The sequence below is a fragment of the Mytilus edulis genome, chromosome 14 (assembly GCF_963676685.1).
Source record: "Mytilus edulis chromosome 14, xbMytEdul2.2, whole genome shotgun sequence".
Lineage (NCBI taxonomy): Eukaryota > Metazoa > Mollusca > Bivalvia > Mytilida > Mytilidae > Mytilus > Mytilus edulis.
In genome coordinates this window covers 15394556-15412465 of record NC_092357.1, presented here as the reverse complement: position 1 = coordinate 15412465, position 17910 = coordinate 15394556, and the positions used below count along the sequence as shown (strand labels likewise).

General features: G+C 33.2%; 1 long non-coding RNA gene across 2 annotated transcripts; it reads left to right on the top strand.

Moving 5' to 3' along the window:
* The first annotated feature begins 5623 nt into the window (after nt 1-5623).
* Nucleotides 5624-11636, top strand: LOC139502498 (uncharacterized). 2 transcript variants are annotated; one of them, XR_011658864.1, is made up of 3 exons: nt 5624-6252; nt 9958-10045; nt 10921-11636. It is a non-coding gene; the product is annotated as an uncharacterized lncRNA (long non-coding RNA). The 2 variants fall into 2 exon arrangements; XR_011658863.1 differs by lacking the exon at nt 5624-6252 and having other exon boundaries at nt 6637-10045.
* Nucleotides 11637-17910: the final 6274 nt, after the last annotated feature.

The window sequence follows — 17910 nt, the reverse complement described above, 5'->3', positions numbered from 1 at the left end:
GTGTACTGGGACACATTCTTGTTTTAGTTATATTTTTAATAACTTACACTTGTTTCCATTATTCTCTTTCTTTCTCTATTTCTTTATTCCTTTTTTTTCTTTGTCCTTTGTTCTCTATTCTGTTAATTCACATCCATACCCTCTTATGTGTATGTGGACTTACTGTAGTTTATTTTTTAGTTCTGGCAGAGATATTAGATACAATATATATGTCTCTGGTTCTGGTATTATGCGATAAGTCAATTTCTTTTTCATGCAGTGTCATGAAATATAATGGTTTTATGCATATCAGCCAAGATTGTGCGCAACATTTTAATAAACAATTCAACACTATATACACGTTATGTGAATTTTATTAAAATCGATGAAGAACATGAATTTGGCAGCTAGTGCCCCTTAAACAGGTAAAGTTCAATTAACAAATTCTGATCTACTGGCATTCAACACCAAATTACTTACTTGCTGTATATTGATAAATGTGATTGATAAATGTGATTGATAAATGTGATTGTATATTGTCAATACCTCAACATCGAGAATACGTCATGTGAGGTGTTGGTCGCTACGTTTGATACGGGGTCAAAGGTTGCGGCTTCGAGACAGAGAAAAACATCCAGGTAAAAAGTGTAGAATTTTGTTTTTGAAAATTTGAGTTGTAAATTTTCCTAAAAAGTACTTAATTCCGTTCATCTAATTGTAAATTTTCCTAAAAAAAAGTACTTATTTCCGTTCATCTATTATGGGTATAAACCAGAGACATATATACACACTGGTATAAACTAAACTGAACAAGAAAAGTATTAGTAAACAGACAGAAAGTCCGACGTTGAATTAATTATTTTACAATTAATTGTTTAAATATATGAGAGAATGTTTTAGGCGAATTTTCTTTTTACAGATAAATGTATTTTAGGTTCAGGAAATGATTTATTCTTCGGGTACGTCTAAACAACCGCTCAGGACCTCCTGAGTGCACTCAGGACATACAAAGTGCACTCCACTCAGGACATACAAAGTGCACTCAGGACCAATTACCGTAATCATATCTACACACATGATGGATGTTTATATTCGTTATACGCTTCTTATTTTAGAGTTAAATTTTGGTAGAAGTTGAAATCGCAGGGGCGGATCCAGCCATTTAAAAAAGGGGGGGGGGGTCCTAACCCAGGGCAAAAAAAAGGGGGGGTTCAACTACATGTCCCCATTCAAATGCATTGATCGGCCAAAAAAAGGGGGGGTTCCAACCCCCCCCCCCCGGAACCCCCCTCCAACCCCCCCCCGGAACCCCCCTCCCACCTCTGGATCCGCGCCTGAATCGAACTTAGATAGATATGTTAATTCTTATAAAATAATGAGGGCACGTGTCACTGATTACACAACTACTGAGCCATGAATTATCCAATCAACAAAATTGATTGGATTATCTTTATTGTTTTTTAGGAATTGTATTGTTTAGTTCAGTTTTACCTTTAACATGAATTTGCATATAGAAAAAATAAAACATATATCTCATTCGATGTGCTTTTCCAGTTTATTTTTCATGATGACGGGTAAATTAATTTGTTGTGTTTTGCAGTTCACGAATAAAGAAAATTATTTTATAGTTGCGTTTTTTTTTCTGTAACAAGTTCAATTTTTGTTTTTCAGTGTGATTCTTTTCTCTATCTCTCTCTCTAAATCAAGTTTTTAAACAAACACAATGTTGACTGAATATCAAATTTTATTACATTTGTATATCTTTATTCTCAACAAACCATTATACAAGAGAAGACAATTATGTACAATATTCAGTTTAACCTTAACGGAAATCTGTGCACGAAGACTTAGTCGTGGTTTGAACGGATTTCGTGTCAATAAACTGTCTTCGAAATAGTCTTTCTTTGTTAATGTTTGTGTCATTTTGGTCTTTTGTGGATAGTTTTCTCATTAGCAATCATACCACATCTTCTTTTTTAAAATTTCTCGCTACTACAATAAAAAAACGGAGACGAAAACGGAGACAAGTTCATTTTCAGAATTTATTTTCGCATTGAAATTCGTTTCAGGCTTGTGAAACTGGACAAAACGACTTTAATTAGAGAAAAAAAACTTAATAAAAACGGATTTCTTAAAATATTCGTATAACTCAAAAATAAAATTCCTGGACAAGTTCGATAAAAATGAGAAATAACATCTAACTACATGTATATGAGTTTGATTGTTTGAAAAGTACGGCTTTTACCGTTTAGAACGGATTCCATATACAAAACTTTAATTAATATAAATTCTTTTAAAGTATGAACATTTATAATTATTTCCCTTTTCAAACTCGTGCAAAGAATTAATTACTGGTCCAGGACATGATAATAAAATTAAGAATAAAACTTAAAAATTTATGGAACGAAAGTTTAATAAAAGACGAAAATCTTAAAACATCGTGATATTCATTCTAGACGTCACAATATTACTTCCCGCATGGTCACACTGTACTAACAACACAATGTATAAAACAACAATAAAGATAATCCAATTAATTTTGTTGATTGGATAATTCATGGCTCAGTATACGTAGTTGTGTAATCAGTGACACGTGCCCTTATTATTTTCTAAGAATTACAAATTCTACCAAATTTAACTCTAAAATAAGAAGCGTATAATGAATATATGCATCCATCCTGTGTGCGATGACTATAAAGGGTCCTGAGTGCACTTCGTATGTCATGAGTGCAATCAGGAGGTCCTTCAAGCGGTGTTTAGACGTACCGTTATTCTTCTGGAAGCTTCAATTTTTTCTTATCAATAACTTTTACACAAGGAGACATTTTTTTTTTTGACAGCATGAACCCCAGTTAATGAGCAAACACAAATTAAGAACGAAAATCGTTTACAATTAAATTTTATAGAAGGAAAAAGGGGGGGGGGGGGTAATAAACAAATTTTATTTACGCTCACATACTTTTAAACAGATTTGCATATGTAAGCTCTCTATAGTTAATGTTAAATTATTTCAGGAGTTTTGAAAAAAAGAATATTATATACAGTTTAATTTCGACTAAAATAGTGATTCTTTTTATAGATTTGGTACCTCAGTTTCGACTCAACATTTCATTTTGAATTGTTAGATGGCAAACTCTTTAGGCGAATATTGTTTCTGTTCTTTATTTAATTATGGTGATATTGGCGATAATATTCATTATAACAAGGCCTTGTACAAATCCTTGATTATAGAATGTTTGGTAATATAAAAAGACGAAAGTAGACAAACCCTAATTATGCAGGGTTTCACAAGTTGATCTCCAAGCGGCCCACATTTAACATATAATAAGATCTATATTTTTCAACGTTTTCAAAATGAAATAACTTGAATTGAAAATTTCCCAACTGTGAAAATTTGTTATTTCTAAACGTCTTTAATTATTATTTCGGAAAAAAAAATTATTTAGCATATTCATATATTTTCATAATTTTTTCCGAGGAAACCTTTTTTTTTGCAAAGTTTACTTCTATATCTTTTTAACCATCACCAGCGACTTATTCTCTGCCATCACCAATTAGTCCTAATTATTAAAGATCAATTGCCCAAAAAATGATGATTGGTATATCGTATTGAATATGACCATCGGTCATCCGTGACGTATCCCAAATAACGACGCATGCCGATAGATAGATCATAGTTTATTAATTAGCGTCTCGCAATTTAAATTTCATCAAGGGGACTTAATTAAACCAGTTACTATACAAATCTTGAAAAAACGATGTACATGTACTTTTTAATATTTTTAAAACAAATTACGAAAACGTTTAGTGTAAAAATCACCGAATATAAATGTTTCTTTCTTGCAGGTTTTGGCATTTGTAAATAACATTAACGTTTTGGAATTCTAATGCAAAAGACAGTCGATTCAAACTGAAATAACTTCTTTAAAGATGGTTTGATTTTTTCAGAGACACATGTATTATATATGTCTCAATACATGTATTATATGTCTCTGATTTTATCAAAACAAAAATTACAAAATTATAAAATATGTTAGTTATCGAATGTATACCCTGAACTCTTACTACAATCCCCTTCCCTTTCATGAATTTGACCTACCGAATTAGACTATTTACCGGATTTGTAATCACATAAGCAACACGACGGGTGCCGCATGTGGAGCAGGATCTGCTTACCCTTCCGGAGCACCTGAGATCACCCCTAGTTTTTGGTGGGGTTCGTGTTGTTTATTCTTTAGTTTTCTATGTTGTGTCATGTGTACTATTGTTTTTCTGTTTGTCTTTTTCATTTTTAGCCATGGCGTTGTCAGTTTGTTTTAGATTTATGAGTTTGACTGTCCCTTTGGTATCTTTCGTCCCTCTTTTACTATTATATATACATGTCCTAAGTTACTTAATGTCCTATGTGCAACCAGGAGATCCTGAACGGTTTTTAAACGTACCATTATTTTATATGCATATATTCAAAGCTGTTCTTAATTATATGCATACTAGGTATCAGTGGCGGATCCAGGGGGAGGGTTTCGGGGGTTGGAACCACCCTTTTTTTGAACGATCAATGTATTTGAATGGGGACATATGGTTGGAACCACCCCCTCCCCCTTTTGTCCTGGGTTGAGACCCCCTTCTTTTCAAATGGCTGGCTCCGCCGCAGAGGTATATTTATATATATATGTGTGTACCAGCCCCCCTCCTAAATCTTGGGAAACAAATGGTAGATTATATAGGAAATCACGGAAGCATGACTGGACGTGACCCCTCTAAGGCAGTCAATGAGTCCCCACATATGAAAATTTCTGGATCAACCATTGCTTAGTTCTAGTTATCTTAGGTCCTAGTGTGAAATAATGCCAATAGGTCTTTTAAAACACATCTTTATTCATACATGTATATATACGTTTTCTCACGGATTTGTTCATGCAATATTGGAATTATGTTTACTCAATGCGCAATTACTGAAGTTTATATTTGCTACTTTTCTTCTTAATTTCATATAATTTTTTTTTTGATTTTTTTTCTTCGAAAAATTAGTGGTGTTGAAATAGGGAATGGATACAGATACCTTATCACATTTAACCAAAGAAATGTTGTATAATGTCATCAATCTGTATTACACGTAGACAGGATGTTCTCTAGAAAACTATACGTTATACACACCCGAGAATACACGCACTGTCGTAATGGAAAATTACTGTATGTTATAGTTACCTGTAGGCTGTAATCAGCTTTGCAACACCATGTCATGACAGTTCAAAAAGATTTTCTTCAAATCAAATTGGAATATTCATTTTTTCTGTAAAATTTAAAACTTTAAAAAGTAGACTTTGACAAAATTATGAAATAGAAAGAATTGAACAATTTAAAATCGTATTTTAACAAAGATTTAGATATAATTTTACAACGATCCTTAAAAAATAACCAAACAAACGTCGAATCAAACGATATGAACCTACGCAGTTTTATATTAAAATACTGACACACACCAGTTTGCCATCTCAGTATGTAAGGCAAGGGTGCTTGGTGAGGTGCTGGAACTTGATGTACATGTATCATTAAGTTAATACAGTTCTGTTAGTATTGACTGCCTTTTTACAGAGACTTTCTATTCTCTTACTGTTATCAGTTAGTATAGACGGTTCCTGGCTTAGAATGATTCTCTGCTCAGCAAATGGTGCGTAATTAGCATTTGAATCAAATTTCTTGTAGAAGTAAAAAACACAAATTAATGTATTTGACAACTTTATTCAGGAGCACAGTCTATATTATCCGGCGTAAATAACTTCGAGATTTATGTGGAAGTTTACTCTGCTGCTCGATCTATGCTAATCGATGTTCCAGTATATTTCATATTTATATTTATTCGTGAGGCCTCGTCATCGTTTATATTCACTAAAAGCACAGTCGCCTAAATATTTTATATGGCGAAAAAATTTCGAAAATTGGGGGAAATAATATATTTTTAGTAGCATTATTATTTTAGAATCTTAAGAGGTTGCTTGCAAATTTAACTCTAAAATGAGAAGTGTATGACGATCTATAACGAATATATACATCCATCATGTGTGCAGATACGACGGCGACTATATAGGGTCTGCCATGAGTGCACTTTGTATGCCCTGCATGTGTGCACCCAGGAGGTCCTCCTGAGCGGTGTTTAGACGTACCGGGAAAATCTTATCTGATTCAGGATCAATTCATCGGTTACACTCCCCTGTCACCAGTGATTCTTTTTTGCTGACATTCTGAAAAAGTATTGCGTAGACTAGTCCCTGTGTAAGTGTTGACTCTCAACTTGCACATGTGATTTTTTAACACTCCCTGGACTTCTGCAAAAACAGAAAGTCACAGGACATTCCGACAAAAAGTCAAACACATGTCAAACTCAGGCATAAAGTAACAAAGTTAATAGGACAAAAAGTCACAAACAATTTGTTGACAATTGATTGAATATAAATGAAAAAAGATTTTGAAATATCTTCTTTTTATTACATATATTCATTTTTAATTTTAGGAAATTGTTCATAATATAAAAAAGAAGATGTGGTATGATTGCCAATGAGACAACTGTCCACAAGAGACCAAAATGACACAGACATTAACAACTAGAGGTCTTTACGGCCTTCAACCATAAGCCAATATAAAGAAGGTATGGTATGATTGCCAATGAGACCACTGTCCACAAGAGACCAAAATGACACAGACATTAACAACCATAGGTCACCAAACAGCCTTCAACAATGAGCAAAGCCCGAGGTAAAGCCCATACCGCATAGTCAGCTGTAAAAGGCAATCATACTATATCTTTTTTTTTATATTTACATGTTAAAAAATGCGTGCAAATGTAATCAAAAGCTGCACACAAACGTAATGATTTTTGTGCGCAAATGTAATGGTAATGTGCGCAAACCTAATGCACTGATTTATTAGTTTTTAATAAATTTTAATTTAAAGTTGCTACATCATGTTCATGTATAAAACTTCAAGAAAAATACAAAAAGAGTGTTTTCTTGTTCAAAGAAAAATAATCTCAAAACTAAATTGTGACTTTTTGTCCTGTGACAGTGTGTGACTTTTTGACTGTGACTTTCTGTCCTGCATTCAGATTGAATAGGAGAGTTTGGTTGACCCCGCCTCCCTCTATCTGAGACTACTATCTCAGTGATGAGCTTTATGTTTCATGTACAAATGTATTGTGCTTGTCATATATATGTATGTCGGATAAAAGCTCTACAGACCTTTAATATGTTGTATTGTTATATGTATAACCGACAATAAATAAATAGCCCCTAACAAGTAAGAATTAGGTTACTTCTTTTTGTTTTGACATCTTGCATGGGTTTTTATAGCCCCGTATTAAAATTATGCCCCCACTTTAAAAAAGGGGGGGGGGGGGTATACTGTTTTACCCCTGTCTGTCCATCCATCCTTGCGTCAGTCAGTCCGTCCGATGAATATTTTTCGTCCCATTTTCCTTAGGAACTACAATAGAAGGATTTCTGAAATTTGGTTTCAGGGTTAAATAAGTCAGCTATACCGTGTGATGCATTTTCAGATTCATCACTCGACAACTTCCTGTTTTCCCAACACTTGTATGATTTTACACATGATAGCCAAGTTGAAAGTTGAAAACTAACAACCTAATTTATGTACAAAAAAAATTGAAAAACAGATATGTTACACATAAACAAACAACAATCACTGAATTATCGGATCCTGACTTGGAACAGGCACAACCATAACAAATTGGCAGGGTATAAGGAACTTTGAAAATATTTAGTTTTTGTGGTTTGGTCAATTTTCCGGATACTGTAAGCAATAAGGCCCCTTTATTTAGTGAATGAAATAATTGTAAGATGCACTTAGCTGTCTGTCATATTTTATATGACCTTGACCTCATTTTCATGCATGGTTCATTGGTCAATGAAACACTGCATTGTTTTGTCAGTTTATCATATGTTTAAAGTTACAGGTAGATTATATTTGGTAGATATGAAACAATTGTAAGGTGTGCATGTCTGAATGGCATATTCATATATAAACCATGACCGCATTTTATTGTTCTTTGGTCAATGATAAGTTTTCTTGGTTTTGTCATTTTATCAGGCCACATTTAAAAGAATGTCTGTTTCCCCTCCCCGGGTCTACCCTTTGTAAACAGACCAGGAAGGCAGTTTTTTTTTAGCTCACCTGACCTGAAAGGTCAAGTGAGCTTTTCTCATCACTTGGCGTTCGTCGTCTGTCGTCCTGCGTCCGTCGTCTGTAAACTTTTACAAAAATCTTCTCCTCTGAAACTACTTGGCCAAATTCTACCAAACTTGGCCACAATCATCCTTGGGGTATCTAGTTTAAAAAATGTGTGGCGTGACCTGTCAAACCAACCAAGATGGCCGCCATGGCTAAAAATAGAACATAGGGGTAAAATGCAGTTTTTGGCTTATAACTCAAAAACCAAAGCATTTAGAGCAAATCTGACATGGGGTAAAATTGTTGATCAGGTCAAGATCTATCTGCCCTGAAATTTTTAGACGAATCGGACAACCTGTTGATGGGTTGCTGCCTGTGAAATTGTTATTTTAAGGAAATTTTGCAGTTTTTGGTTATTATCTTGAATACTATTATAGATAGAGATAAACTGTAAAAGCAATAATGTTCAGCAAAGTAAGACCTACAAATAAGTCAACATGATCAAAATTGTCAGTCGACCCCTTAAGGAGTTATTGCCCTTTATAGTCAATTTTTAACAACTTTTCATAATTTTTTGTAACTTTTTTAAAAATCTTCTTCTCTGAAACTACTTTGCCAAATTTAACCAAACTTGGCCACAATTATCATTGTGGTTTGTAGTTTAAAAAATGTGTCTGATGACTCAGCCTACCAAACAAAATGGCCGACATGGCTAAAATTAGAACATAGTGGTAAAATGCAGGTTTTGCTTTATATCTTTGAAACTAAGACATTTAGGGCAAATCTTTCAAGATTTAAATGTCCATCAGAATAAGATATATCCCCTCACAAATTTTCAGTTGAATTGGACAACCTGTTGTTGGGTTGCTGCCCTAAAATTGGTGATTTTAAGGTAATTTTGCAGTTTTTGGTTATTATCTTGAATACTATTATAGATAGAGATAAACTGTAGACAGCAATAATGTTCAGCAAAGTAAGATCTACAAATAAGTCAGCATGATCAAAATTGTTAGAGGACCCCTTAAGGAGTTATTGCCCTTTATAGTCAATATTGAACAACTTTTCGTCATTTTTGTAACTTGTATAAAAATCATTTCTAAAACTACTTGGCCAAATTTAACCAAACTTGGCCACAATCATAATACTAGGGTATCTATTTAAAAAAAAAGTGTCTAATGACCCCGCCTACCAACGAAGATGGCTGACATCAGTAAACACATTAACAGGTGAGCGACACAGGCTCTTGAGAGCCTCTAGTTTTTTTTAACTGGATGTGATTGTCATAGCATGGTCACATGAATGGTTTGACTTGTCCAGTCCAGGCCACTTATCAGTTGTTTGTGCTCAATTTGAGTGTATTTATTTAGATTATCAATCCTTCTGCTTTCAAGCACTTTCCAAAAATGGAAACAAATTATTTTCAGGAAAAAAATAATTTCGATTTTTTTGTGGAAAATAATTTTTTGACCCGGGCGCTTATTTTTGACCCGTGTGGGGGGAGGGGAAACAAACATATTTTTAATTTTGGCCTTAGATTTTTTAAGCATAGGTCTACTTGTTGTATGGAATGACTACAAGGTATCATATAAAAAAAGATGTCTGCCTGCCAAGGTTAATTTTACTGTGACCTCATATTCATAGAATAATGATAATATTCATGATATTGAACAGCAAGAATGATGAGTAAGTTGATGTTATATACAAATAAGACAAAATTTTCAGTTGCCTACTAATTATGTAATACATGTAGTAGTTATTTTTGTCATTAAATGATGTTTACCCTTTTATGTGTAGGGCAAGAACATGAAAGATAAAGGGGAAACTATAAACAGAAGAAATTATCAACAAAATAAGATTTACAGAGGTCAACAAAGCCTAAATGGTAAGTCCACTGTTATAAAAAATTTTGTCCTTGAATAATAATTAAATATTTATTAAAATAAGATGTGGTATGATGAAAGAGAAAACTATCCATCAGAGTTCAATTTAGTGGATGTAAGCATTGTAATTACTTATTAGAGGCCATTGATGACCTGTAAGTAATGAGAAAACCCATACCCTATACATGTTATAGTAATCTATAAAAGTCAACACTAACCAAATTTGAAACAGAGCATCAATTCAAACGTCAAATATACCAGACTAATTTATAAAAACAAAAAATTATGAAAAATAAAAATGACGGGTATGAACCAACATCAACCACTGAACTATGTACAAGCTCCTGATATTAGACAGGTATAATATGGCTGGGTTGATATAAAAATAAGAAACACTTAGCAGTCTGATTTCCAATGAGACATTTCTCCAATAGAGATCAAATGACATTTAAGGAGGCTCTAGGGTATAACAATTTCAGAAAAATGTTTTAATATTTTTTTTTCATAACTCAATTTATTTATATCTTTATCATATGGTACACCAAATCATTCAAAACAATCAATTCGGTTTGGCCCCAGATGACTTTTAAAATGCATATATCATTGAAAAAGCTCCAAATTATCTCCCTTTGGTGCAAAAAAAGCCATTTTTTGGCATTAAAAATGTAATATCTTATTTAACTCATCGGTGGCCTATATTTTTTATTATAATTTTAAATAAGCTGTACTTTAACTAAACTATTATAAAATTTAAGCGATTTCTGTAATTTAGTACTTGAATATTTAAATGAAAGTTTATCATATTAATCATAAACATGATAAAGTAGCCATTTTATTGATCTCTTCACTGATAATTTTTGAGTTTGTGTATTTGTAGGTCAGAAATCTGGATTTTCATGGTCATCATTCACAGATCAATACTGAACGGAAAACTTAAAGCTGATATTTTTCTCCATAGTGCGACTTTTTTATTAATTTGAAATGGAACATGTTTTTTCCTACATTTATTTGAAAGAGGAAATTTCAACATGATGACTATAAACAAAAAGGAGTCATATCATCACGATCATTGATGCACAAGAACTTGATCATATAAATACAACAATGTAATTATCAATTGAAAGATGGAACGAATGAACAAGATATTAGAATGTTGTTGTCCAAATAAACTTGCTTTGTCTTCTCATTTGAATCTCTCCATTCAATAAAGATGTACAGAGGAAGATCTTTGAAGAACAGATTGAAAAAATGTTTTGTCTAAGAATTGCAGGAATATTCTAGTGAATGAAATTATTTATTGACTTCACTCTTATATAGTGGACTGAATAATTGTACATAGCAAGCTGTGAATAAAGAAAGCAAAAACTTTAACAAAAAGTGTTTATATTATAAATTTGCAATTATAAGCATACTATTATGTACACCACAAAGTTATATATAATTCAAATTGTTTGCCTATACAAGTATTGCAATGAACCTATAACAAAGAAAATCTTACCTCATGAAAAGAGTGAACTATTCAGTCAGAATATGAAATATTTTTTCAGTTCTATTTTTCATAATAGAATAAACAAGACAAAGATTTCAAAACAATATTTTTCATTTATTTAGAAATTTCATCATTTTGTTTCAGTGAAAGGACTTTATTCTTTGACTGTAAAATATTATTATTATACATTCCAAAATAAGAATAATATTTATTGTCATATAAACAAATAAAAAACATGTTTGTGACAAAATTTAAAAAAAATTATATATATGTATATATAAAAAAAACTCGTATACATTTAAAACATTTTACTACCAAACAGCATTCATTGTAACATACACATAACTTTATATTTATATATATATATTTATAATTTTAATCCCATAGGATTTTATTTTGTCCCATGGGATATTAAAAATCCCATGGGATAATTATAGTCCCATGGGATTTTTTTTGTCCCATGGGACAACAAATATCCCATGGGACTACAATAATCCTATGGGACCAAAAAAAATCCCATGGGATTTAACCAAAATCCCATGGGATAATGGTAAATCCCATGGGATTTTGCCCTGTCCCATGGGATATTGAAAATCCCATGTTTTTATAATTCAAATTGCAAAATAAATATGAAAGTAACAGTATGAAACCAATGAAATTATTGAATCCCATGTAATTCCGCACATTTTGGTTATATACATGATATTGTAGCTCTTGTTTGAGGCGGCGGCGGATTTGCAAATGAGTGTTTTGCAAATTAAAAGTGTCCAGTGTTCATTCTTTAAATCCGGTAGGAACTCTGCTATGTCCTTTAAATACCGAGAGTTCGATAGACATGGCGAAATGAAGAAAAATGAAACGAACGATTCAAACACGTCATATGTAAATCCTCTTATATTCCCAATATCACGATATACTCGACAATGTCATTACAAGTTAAAATATGGCGTAAGTAGTTCATGATAATGCCATTACGAGTCGATATACGGCGATAAGTAGTATTCGATAATATCATGACATTGTGTCAAGTAGAAATATGGCGATAATAGTGTTTTATAATGTCATGATAAGTGGACATATGGCGATAAGTAGTGTTTGATCATGTCACGAAAAGTGGAAACATGGCAATAAGTAGTGTTTGATCATGGCACGAAAAGTGGACATATGGCGATAAGTAGTGTTTGATCATGTCACGAAAAGTGGAAATATGGCGATAAGTAGTGTTTGATCATGTCACGAAAAGTGGACATATGGCGATAAGTAGTGTTTGATCATGTCACGAAAAGTGGACACATGGCGATAAGTAGTGTTTGATCATGTCACGAAAAGTGGACATATGGCGATAAGTAGTGTTTGATCAAGTCACGAAAAGTGGACATATGGCGATAAGTAGTGTTTGGTCATGTCACGAAAAGTGGACAGATGGCGATAAGTAGTGTTTGATCATGTCACGAAAAGTGGACATATGGCGATAAGTAGTGTTTGATCAAGTCACGAAAAGTGGACATATGGCGATAAGAAGTGTTTGATCATGTCACGAGAAGTGGAAATATGGCGATAAGCAGTGTTTGATCATGTAATAAAAGACATGCATATTCTACAGCAAAAGGACTAAGGTCATAGCCATCTGTTTAATACAAAATATATATTGATTTCACTGTTTTCTTATACACGAATAAATATATGAATTAATAAATAGACGACTAATATTACTTTTTATTTTTTCCACAGCAATAATTATTGTGGTGGGTGTATGGCAGTCATCTACTGTAACAACAGACCTGTTAACTGTTTCCAGTGATAGAAGAAGACATATTAAAAGATTCAATAAAATACAAAAAAGTACAAACTTCAATAAATGTAAAAAAAAATATGCATGCTCCTCTTAATAGATTAATGAGATGATTGAAAATATGTCGAGACTTGTGTTTTACATCAATGTACATGACATTATGTATTCCTAATACAATAAAACGAACTTCTCCCTCAAGGTAGATACAATGGATATTTTATCAGAATTAAATATTCTTATTTCTGGTCTCCAAGCAGATCATTATGTTTTGTGGCGTCAAACCTATCACCTACATCGGTAAGAGCATCTTAGCGAGCTTAGGATTACAAAAAGAGAAGAACGAATCTAAATTCTTGTCTAGCGAAGATGGAAAATGGCATAACACAATACATTTTGTAAAACACTATCGTAGTAGATACATTGAAAGCATTCAGCTAAGTTTCATGTATTTTGATAAACATTCAGTTAGAAAAAAGAAATTATATGATGCACAGAAAAGACAGCAATCGAACGAAAATGAAACATTTAGAACACTCAGTCATTCTAAATGATAAAAGTAACTTTTTAAGATCTTTAAATCATTTTTATAGAGCTCGATATTTACCTCCTCAATAAAAAGAAAAAAACCAAACACACATACCAAAAAAAACCGAAAGAAAAATAGAATATCGATGGTTCTCCCCGGACACTCTGGCTTTATACCACCAATAAAACTGATCTCCGCGAAATAGCGAATACTACTGCAGTCAATCAATCTACTCTTTATACATTTTTATATTTTAGCACCTCTATTCTTTATCCGTTTGACATAGTTTTCTATTCTTTATTTTTTCAGCCTAACTCCTTATACCTATTTTTTACTGTAGATTAATGTTCTATTCTTTATCCGTTTGGCCCATTTTCTGTATATTTTGACATTTATTGTGTATTCTGTAAACCGAATTAAGTTAGGTCTTGAACATGTTTCAATAGTTAAAGCTTTTAACTGCAGCTGTTTCAATATAAAAACACCATGATCGATAATCATCTGAATATATCAGCAAAAAGTTCATCAATCACCTGAAATAGCTATATGTCACCGGTTGCATGAATACAAGATATTGAATACAAGATATCTAAATTAACAAATCATGGTGCCAAAAAATTGAGCTATACAATCAAATGAATTACAAAATAAAGCAAAGTACTTATGATTAGAATGATTTAAAGTACATATACACAAGAATATAATATATATATTCACATTTAAACAAAGTAACATAATTAGAAACAATGTCAATGACAAAACATTATGACCTTTTTGTTAACAAATCGTTGTCAATACAATGGAATTTGATGCTACTGTCATATAACTGAGAGGGTTCGCTAGCTATAAAACCAGGTTAATCCACCATTTTCCATCTACGTACTACACCCAATTACATATGTTTAACATCAGCTTTGAAATGTCTTTTGGGTATCTGAGTTGTCCACTTGCCGTCTCATAACGTTCGTATATTCCATAGCTTTCGATTATGCAAAAAACATTAAGGATTTAAGAGCAATTGCCACGCCCCCGAGTCAATAAAGTTACAAATCAGACTGAGATCGTCGTCTAATACTATCAGGGAAGAAAATGCATTGATTCTGACATCGGACACGAATGTCCATACATCCATTTTGTATCTGCGTGAAGTCTCTAGAATTTGTTTATTGTATATGGCGTTTGTTTGCTTTCGGTCCTTATACTGTCATGTGATATCGCAACAACATATTTGAAACTTTGAAAATTGACACTTATTCTATGTTGTAAATTTTATTTTTTTCTAAAATTTAATTAAAAAAGTAAAATCCCAAAATACTGAACTCCGAGGAAAATTCAAAACGGAGAGTCCTTCATCAAGTTGTGTACACAAGATTAAAAGTTATACGCACAAAATTTAAAGTTGTGTTCAGTGGCGGATCCAGGGGGGGGGGGGGTTCCGGGGGTGCGCACCCCCCCTTTATTTTTGCCGATCAATGCATTTGTATCGGGACATATGTTTTGCACCCCCCTTTGCCCTGGGTGCCCTGGGTTAGCACCCCCCCCTTTCGAAAATTCCTGCATCCGCCCCTGGTGTTCTCAAGTTTTAAATTTGAGCGCACAAGATTTAAAGTTGTGCACACAAGATTTAAAGCCGCGTGTAAATCATTTAAATTCGATCTTTGACACATGCAGTTCAAAATTGTATGGTCGGTGTTTTATGAAGGTTATACAAAATCCAATTGAGGATCCCAGTATTTGTTCAGATTAATACACACCCAAAAAGAAATTCATAATGCCCGCATCACACTGTCCCGATTTTTATATACGATGGACACCCGAATGCGAAAATTGTAAGTTCGTACGAAGTTGGTCCCGATCTCGTTAAAATACCAAAAAGTGACCGAAGCAAGTACGATGAATAACGAAGTCTATACGATGGTGCCGAAATTATATACGATAGCAAAAGATGGACATACGAAGGTTAACCGAAGACGAGTATTTAAGCTTCATATCTCAGCCGAAGCCTACACGATGGATTACGAAGGCTACACGATGGATTACGATGATGGCGCGATGGCCATACGATGTCTAAAAGACGTCGTCTACAGCTAACGATGCATTTAAATTATATGCCGAAGGCTTCAAGCATTTTTAATTGTTTGATCAATATTGAATATATATAATATTGTTCACTTGAACAGTAAAATGTGTGCACTAGTCTAGATAATCTATCTTAAAGGTAAGGTAAAAAAAACTGCAATGGGTTCGTTGATCCCTTTTATTCAAAAAGAGCTCTTTCCAGGAGAATATCATAATAATATAGACAAAAGGAAGGATGTGCGGAGAGCAACAAATGCGGCAAAATATGACATATAGAAAATAAAATTATGGTTATGGAGTTAACATTCGTGTGACAACAACTCAGACGATACATAAAAAATCAGAAAAATGAAGAAAAAGTTGGTTTCCCTATATACATGTACGTGTACCTGTAGTGTTGGTGTACGAGGCGCGTTTATGATTTTCATTATGTGACTTGATATGAAAAATTGACAAAAAATAATATTTTACTTGTAAAAGTAAATCCTGAGCCTGTAATAGCTGCTCTTCTTGTTCCATTTGAATTAATAGAAACAACGCTGTCGCCTTTCTTGTTCTCAGAGAATCATATGATATGAGCTCCATGTTTTGTGAACGTCTTTCTTAACTGTCGTATTAGACTGACCAGTGCATATTGCGCATGGCACTTTAAATGTATTTTAGCGCGAAAATTAACTTACATTTAGCTGGATTTATTGTCGTCGTAGTTCCATCTTGTCGCCTTCGTACTTTTATTCGATGGCAACACGACGGGATTACGAGGTCTTCACGAAGTCGTGTTGCCATCATAAGACCTTCGGGTAGCTTCGTGATTCATTCGTGTAGACATCGTAATGTCAAAACTGACCGATTGAAACGATGGAAACACGAATGCAATACGATGTTCAAAGATGCATTCCCAGTGACATTACGATGGTGATGATGGTGATACGAACTCAATACGAACCCTCAACATCGGACGCACCTTCGGGGATTTTTTAACATGTTAAAAAATTTAGAACCCTTCCCGAAGTTGTCCCCGAAGGCTAGAAAAAGTAGCCGATGGTTCTACGATGGTTAAAGATGGTACTACGAATAGCCCGATCTGGATACGATCAGTCCCGATTTTGAAAATTTCCATAATCGTGTTGCCATCGGCGTAAAAATCGGGACAGTGTGACACGGGCATAAAGATAACTAAATATTATAAAATAAAAAACAAACAAATAAAACGTATTATACATATTAATAAACATACGTTATAATTTATTTTTTCGCTATCATCATCATGAACACCAACTGTTCCCCACGCATGCATATCTGTGAATATATAACTACTACTTAGTCAGCAAATGTTGGCGATTATAACTTTGTCTATTGTATCTCTACATCTTTCTACTTAGCACACAGCTTTAAGCAGTAAGACCAGATACCACGGCTTGTATTCAAGAACGTTACAAATCCGGTTCAGCGTGTGGGTGACCGACACGCGGTCTAATACAAAAACGGGTAGAACATCCATTAAATTTGACATCGGACATTAACATCCATAAATCCATCTCACATCTGCGTGTAGTATCTTTGTCTTAAATTTGTATGGTTTCTTCCTCTCTTTCTTATAATGTCCAGTAATATCGCGACAACATATTTTTACCAACTTTGAAAAAAAAGGCACTGAATCAATGTTCTACATTTTATCTATTTCAATTTTTCATTGAAAACAAACCGATTTTTTTTTTCTAGTTTTCCATTTTTTTTTACTTCAAGACATTTTAATTCAAACATTTTATTCAACAACAAAAAAGAAAAACAACATGCACTTCAAAGTTAAATGGTCGGTGCTTTATGAAGGTTATTCAAAGTACAAAATAAGGATCCTAGTAATAATAATAAAATTAATAAAATACCATTTGTATCAGTAAAGTAAGAAACTCAAAAAAATAACAATGTAGAGAAAACAAACAAATAAAATGTATTATACACATTAATAAAAATACGTTAT